Genomic DNA, 6802 nt, shown 5'->3' on the forward strand with positions numbered 1-6802 from the left:
CTAATTTTTGTATTTTTAGTAGAGATGGGGTTTCATCATATTGGTCAGGCTGGTCTTGAACTCCTGACCTCAGGTGATCTACCTGCCTTGGCCTCCCAAAGTGCTGGGATTACAGGTGTGAGCCACTGCACCCGGCCTAAAATTTTTAAATGCGACAAAACATCAATTTCAAAACAGCATCAGAAAGTGATCATATTTAACTATACTCAGCTCATAACAGAGCAAATGGGTAAACGGAAGAATATATCACGCTACTGAATGTTTAATGAACTGGAAACAATAGAAAGTTGGTCGAAGAAAGGCAGAGGAACTTTGTCTTATAAGAGTTAGAACCTAGGGGCTCCGTAGTCACCTGACATCTGTTCAGAGTTTTATCTATGGTTAGAAATGTACGTGTTAGGAACTCCAGGATTCTTTTGGATTCTTTTTTTAAGGTCCAAGGACACAATGTAACACTTGTGAGTTACTCTCTGTACTAAGCTGTGATCTGCATAGGTTTCTTTGTGTGTCCCTGGTAATCATTCCAATGTTGGATCCTTAACAATCCTTACAGTTGCTCAATACTTCTGCCCTAATTTCCCAGTTTCAGCCATTACACAATCAGTTATACAAGGGATACACTTGACATACAGACAGTCCATCATTGACTACACTAAGTCCAGTTTGGTTTTAATGGAAAATTTGATAAAGTTGGTGTCAAACAGGATGTGGTAAGGTGGGCCCATCTGTGTATTATATTGGAAAAATAAGCATGGAAGGTGTTGAGGAACTTTTCTTTTTTTTAGCATGCTGGGATACTATTTTTCTTTCTTTTTATGTTTTAGTCTATCCTATTCTTTAAGCCTGTGATCTCTGAGACTAAGCATTCTCTTCATGGTCGCATACTTCCTGTTTTATTTTGCTTCCCCATGTTCATGTCACACTCTCGTTTCTCCTATTATTATCTTTAAATTGAATTATTCCTTTATTCAACAGTACTATATATGGCTTATTGAATTTTAATTTCAATGATCATATTCTTAATTTCCAAAAATGTTGATTGGTTTATTTTCATACCTACCTGTTCACGTTTTGTAATATCTATTTTTGGTTTGGTTTGGTTGGCTGGTTTGCCTATTTGTAATGTTAGTTATCTTCATGTATTTTGAAGTTTAATTTTACATCCTTTTCAATGACACATTATGGTTTTTCCTCTCTCCTTTCTTATCTTTATTGACTAATAGTTTTGCATTATCTACTGGATCCCCTTCCGTAAAGAGATCTGTTCTTCTTTGATATAATTACCTCTGGAAATATCTCATTACACATCGGTTAACTTCCTTTCATAGGTTATCTAAGTGTTGCAATATGATATAGACATAATGACAATATGATTGTCAGACAGAAGTTGGTTCCTATCACAGCTCCAATAGCAGAGGGACTGAGAAAGCTAGATTTTATTTTCTCTCTAAAAACAAAATATCACTTTAAATATGAAAGAAGAATTAGATCAATGCCATATAATTCTTATTCAACCTTACTCCATACAAGAGGCATAAAGTACTTGGTACACAGGTCTTCACTTATTCATCTTGTGATGATGGCAGATTTTTACTAAACTTTTTAGTATCTGAGCCAAGATACAGCTGCAGAATTTTCCACAAGGAGCTCTTACCAAGTGAGAAGGGATGATATTGCAGAAAATCTATTTGTGATTTTAGCTCTGAACTTATCACTGTCACCTTTTTCTAATATGCCAAATTTACTTATTTTATTTTTTGAGACAGAGCCCAGGCGGGAATGCACTGGCACAATCTCAGCTTACTGCAACCTCTGTCTCCCAAGCTCAGGCAATCCTCCCGCCTCAGCCTCCCATGTAGCTGAGCCTATAGCCATGCGCCACCATGCCTGGCTAATTTTTGTATTTTTAGTAGCAATGGGGTTTCACCATGTTGGCCAGGCTTGTCTCAAACTTCTGACCTCAGGTGTCCTGACCGTCTTGGCCTCCCAAACTGCTGGGGTTACAGGCATGAGCCACTGTGCCCAGCCCATGCTGCATTTACTTATTGCTGGTATGCACCAGTAAATAAATGTATCCATAGATCCAGGGAAGTGTTAATGTCTCATATGACTTAATTTTAGATGTGTCATTTTTCTTAAACACACTAGGATATAGAATAAGTAATTTTACAGAATAAATTCTATTTGAGCGGCAATAATTATCAACTGGAAGAAAAGGATACGGACAAGAAATGGGTTGGCAGAATAACAGCATAAAAGCACTTGAGGGAACATTTCAAATTGTATTCTCTAGGTTGTGAATATGTGTGTGGGGAGTGGGTGTGATGAGAAAACAACTTCATGATAAAATAAAAATCTAGATTTAATAAAGCTAAGAATACTTTTTTTCTGAAAAGAATTCTGAAGAGAAGGAAATGATAAGCATTATTTCCCAAAGGTCATTGTCCACGGAACTCTTTTCTTTCTTAGGAATTTTATCAGCTTCTCTATTGTAGGACTGATATGCCTCACTATATTGTACTAGCCAGTATCCTTTCTGACTGCCAAACAATCACTTTATTAGTTTCTGCCTGTGCCGTACCAGTTGTTAAATATTTTGAAAATCACCTTGTATAGGATGCATTTTAGAAAATTCCATTTGAGGCTGGGCAAGGCGGCTCATGCCTGTAATCTCAATGCTTTGGGAGGCTGAGGCGGGCAGATCACGAGGTCAGGAAATTGAGACCATCCTGGCTAACTCGGTGAAACCCCGTCTCTACTAAAAATACAAAAAAAAAAAAAAAAAAAAAAAAAAAAATTTAGCCGGGCGTGGTGGCGGGCGTCTGTAGTCCCAGCTACTCAGGCTGAGGCAGGAGTAGGGCGTGAACCCGGGAGGTGGAGCTTGCAGTGAGCCAAGATCCTGCCACTGCACTCCAGCCTGGGCGACAGAGCGGGATTCCGTCTCAAAAAAAAAAAAAAAAAGATAAAAAAGAAAACTCCATTTGAGAAGTGATGTCATTGGTGAGTCACAGATCGCAGATGAAATAGGATTGGGAACATTTATCATATTTGTTTATTTTTCTTGGTTTCGGATTTTGTATTCTATGCAAAATAAATTGCAATTTATATATTAATTACTATGCACCATGTAAAGTACCAATGTAGGCAGTATGATGTAAAAACACATTTATTTAAAACACAAGTAATTCATGTCCAATGGAAAAATATTGGAAAGCACAGATAAACAAAAATTTTAAAAAATAAAATTAAGAACCCAATTTTGGAGCTTTCCTCCCTATTCTTCCTGCCAAGTACAGCTAAAACCCCTGAACATTATGTATAAAAAAAACAGAAGAAGGCTGTGAAAGGTAGAAAGAGGAAAGTAGACCAGCTAAGAATCTTGAGACCAAGAAAGAACACACTGGAGAGTTCCTTGGGTTTTCTTTTTGCCTCATATATCCCAGACTTGGAGCTGAAGAAGCCAGCAACCTGAAACACCCAGGGCAGCGATGTAACCAATGAAGATTCAAAAGGATAACTTATTCTTTTTAATTGCTCAAAACACTGCAATTCCACAATTTTTTTTTGAAAAGATTCCTTCTCTTTTAAAAGTAATAAATTCTCTATTGCTTAAGTCAACTCATATAGGGTATTAGTTTCCTACTACTGTTGTAAATTGCCACAAAATGTGTGGCCTAAAACAACACAAATATATCTTACATCCTGAAGGTCAGAGGTCTGAAATGAATTGGCAAAGCCGCATTTCATCTCTCTAGGAGAGAATCCATTTCCTGGCCTGTTTCAGCTTCTAGAAGCCATCTGAGTTTTTTGGTTCATCTCTTTTTCTCTCCCAGTCTCTTTCATACACCAACCCTCTGTTTTCATTACCATATCCCTTTCTCTAACTCTCCTGCTTCTCTCTTATAAGGACACTTGTGATGACATTGGGATTGCCTAGGTAATAATCTAGTTAAATCTCCCATTTTAGGGTCCTTCACTTAATCATCTCTGCAAAGTCCCTTTTGTCGTATAATGTATCATATTCACAGTTCCTGGGATTTAGAATGTGAATCTCGTTTCAGAGCCATTACTTTACCTATCAAATATGGCATCTGCTTTCCTTGGATTCTATAATACTATATTGTTACATTTTATATTTCTTAAGTGTCTGGCTATTTCTTTTCAAATTCCCTTTCAGGTTTTATTCTATGCTCTTTCCTTAATTATTGGGGCTTCTCAGGTTTTATTCTTAGTAATTGGGATCAATCCCAAAGTAAATCCTAAAAATTACCATTGTATTTCTTATCCTGTGCAATCAAGATAATTCCCTCAGTAGATTATAAAAATCTCTGTTATATTCTTGACTCTGCTATTGAGTTTTTATACAAATAATCCATAGACATTTCACATATAACATGTCTCAGACTGAAATCACGTTTGCGCCTTCAAAGGTGCACGGTTTTACCCGTTTGTTTAATGTCATTTCCATGCACGCTTTGCCTAAGTCAAAGTCATCTTTACTTCCTCCACCTCCTTCCCTTCCCCAAATCATTATGGACCTGAAAAGCACATTAAATTGAATTTCTTCATAAATCTTTCTTCGTATGCACCAACACTCCTCAATCTAGTCCAGTTTTGTCTTTTCTCTATATTTTGGCAACAGACTTCTAAATGGTCTTAAATCCAGGATGACTCCCTTCAAATTCATTCTCTGTATTGAAGCTGGACTGGCAGTGAAACAAGCAGCTATAGCCCTCTTTGTAAACCACAAATCTAATCATGCCACATTCCTATCTAAAATCATCCAGTGACCCTTCATTGATGCTAGGATAGAAACAAAACCATTTTTTACAACATAGTATGAAAGCTCCATGTCTTAGCCTGTTTTCTGCTGTTATAACAGAATTAACACAGCCTAGACGATTTATTAAATAAAAAGAGATTGATTGAGCTCATAGTTCTAGAAGTTGGCGGATTGAAGATTGAGGGGCTGCATCTGGTAAAGGTCTTCTTGCTGTGTCATAACGTGGTAGAAGGTATCACTTGGCAAGAAAAAATGCATGCGAGACAGAAAATGGGGGTCAAACTTGCCCTTTTGCAGGGAGACTACTCTCCAGATAATAGCACAATTCATTCATGAAGGCAGGTTCCTTATGCCTTAATCACTTCTTTAAAAATCCTACTTTTTAATACTGTCACATTGGCAATTAAATTTCTACATGAGTTCTGGGGGGGACATTCAAACCACGGTACTCTTGTGTATTGAGGCCACTGGTTTCCACTCTAGCTTCATTTCTCATTGTATTCTTTCACTTCCTTAGATGCTCTAATCACTCTCTCATTCTCTCATTCTCCCTTTTCTCCTCCTGACTCTCCCATATACTGTTCATGCTACTCTTTTTATCTAGAAGCTGTTTTTCTCACCTTCTCATCTGGCTAACTGCTATTCTCTTTTCAGATTGCCAACTCCTCCAGGAAGCCTTTTCTGGCTGTGAATTTGGGTCAAATGTACTTTCCTAACGGCTCCTTTAACACTCCACTTCATCTCAAATTACCTGTTGCCCCTTTGTATGCCCATGATTAGCACTAGACTGTAAACACCATGAGGACAGGCATAGCATTTATGTAATAGGTATTCATTAATTGTTTGATGAAAGAAGAAAGAAGAAATTATTTTATGAAATACAAATTGGATGTGAAGGATTGTAAATGTTATTTTTTTTGCAAAATAGAAATACCTTTCAGGTGAAATAGCTCGTGTTTTCTTAACAAGAGAGGAAGGGAGAAAGAGAGCCATCATAGTTTTTAATATCTATCAAGGATATGCTTGAATTAATACTTTAACTCTTAAGAGAAGATAAACTTTAGTTTTAATTCAAACATATTACTGGTGAGTTAATGTTTGGATATTTTAACACTGATATTTTTAACTGTTTAATGTCTTTATCATGAACCTTTACTATAATAAAAATAAACACACAAAATCTCACACTGATTTTAGAGTTGACAAACATCATTTTGAATTGCTGACTGTTATTGTAACTACATGTAAACTAGAAATGAAACACTTGCTGAACTTAATATTGATCGAGTTCCATAAGATTAGGGCCATGAAAGCAAAGCCATTGATGTTTTAATGACAGTAATTACAAAAAGTTTAGGCTCAGATTTTGCATCTTCATTTCAGTAGTGTCCTTCTGTAAGTCTTAAACACGTCTTAAATTGGACTTTTAAGAATTATAAGCTAAATACAAGAGTTCTAATTGTCTGAAGGTAGTTTGTATGTTAAAACTGCTAAACTCTAAACATCTATGTGCTTTGGTGCCCCCATTTTCTTTGATTTGGAATTTAGGATGAGAGACGTTGAGCTCCAAACTCAGACTAAGAAACTATAAGAAATATGCTTCAATGCAGAAGCTGTTCAAAAATAGTCATTATTCCTGAAACTCTGTAACAAAAAAAAATGTTTTACAGGTTATTTATTCAATTGCCTTCTCGAATCAGAAAGCTTTTTATTTTATTTTTCCTCTCTAACTGTTATAGAGTAAGATTGTTTCCTTGAGGCAAGAAAGAAATGCAGAAGTCTTGACAAACAAAAGAAAAGATCGCCTTAGGGAAAGGGACTACAGTGAACACTGAGAACTTCCCATGCTAAGACAATCTTTACAGAGCAAGACTCTCTCAAAAAAAAAAAAAAAAAAGTAAGCATAAGAAGGCAAAAGGTGGTGTGACTCACTGGCTTTTGACTATATAGTTGAACATTAAATCTTAAATTATTTGGTCATTTGAAAAATGCTTACATATGCTAAATGGGTAATGTTAA

At 36.3% G+C, this 6802-nt stretch overlaps 1 pseudogene; it reads right to left on the reverse strand.

Annotated features, from left to right (window-relative positions):
• Nucleotides 1–326: 326 nt before the first annotated feature.
• On the reverse strand, nucleotides 327–884 carry LOC100451552 (rRNA-processing protein FCF1 homolog; annotated as a pseudogene).
• Between the last annotated feature and the right edge of the window lie 5918 nt (nucleotides 885–6802).

The sequence above is a fragment of the Pongo abelii genome, chromosome 2 (genome assembly GCF_028885655.2).
Source record: "Pongo abelii isolate AG06213 chromosome 2, NHGRI_mPonAbe1-v2.0_pri, whole genome shotgun sequence".
NCBI classification, from domain to species: domain Eukaryota; kingdom Metazoa; phylum Chordata; class Mammalia; order Primates; family Hominidae; genus Pongo; species Pongo abelii.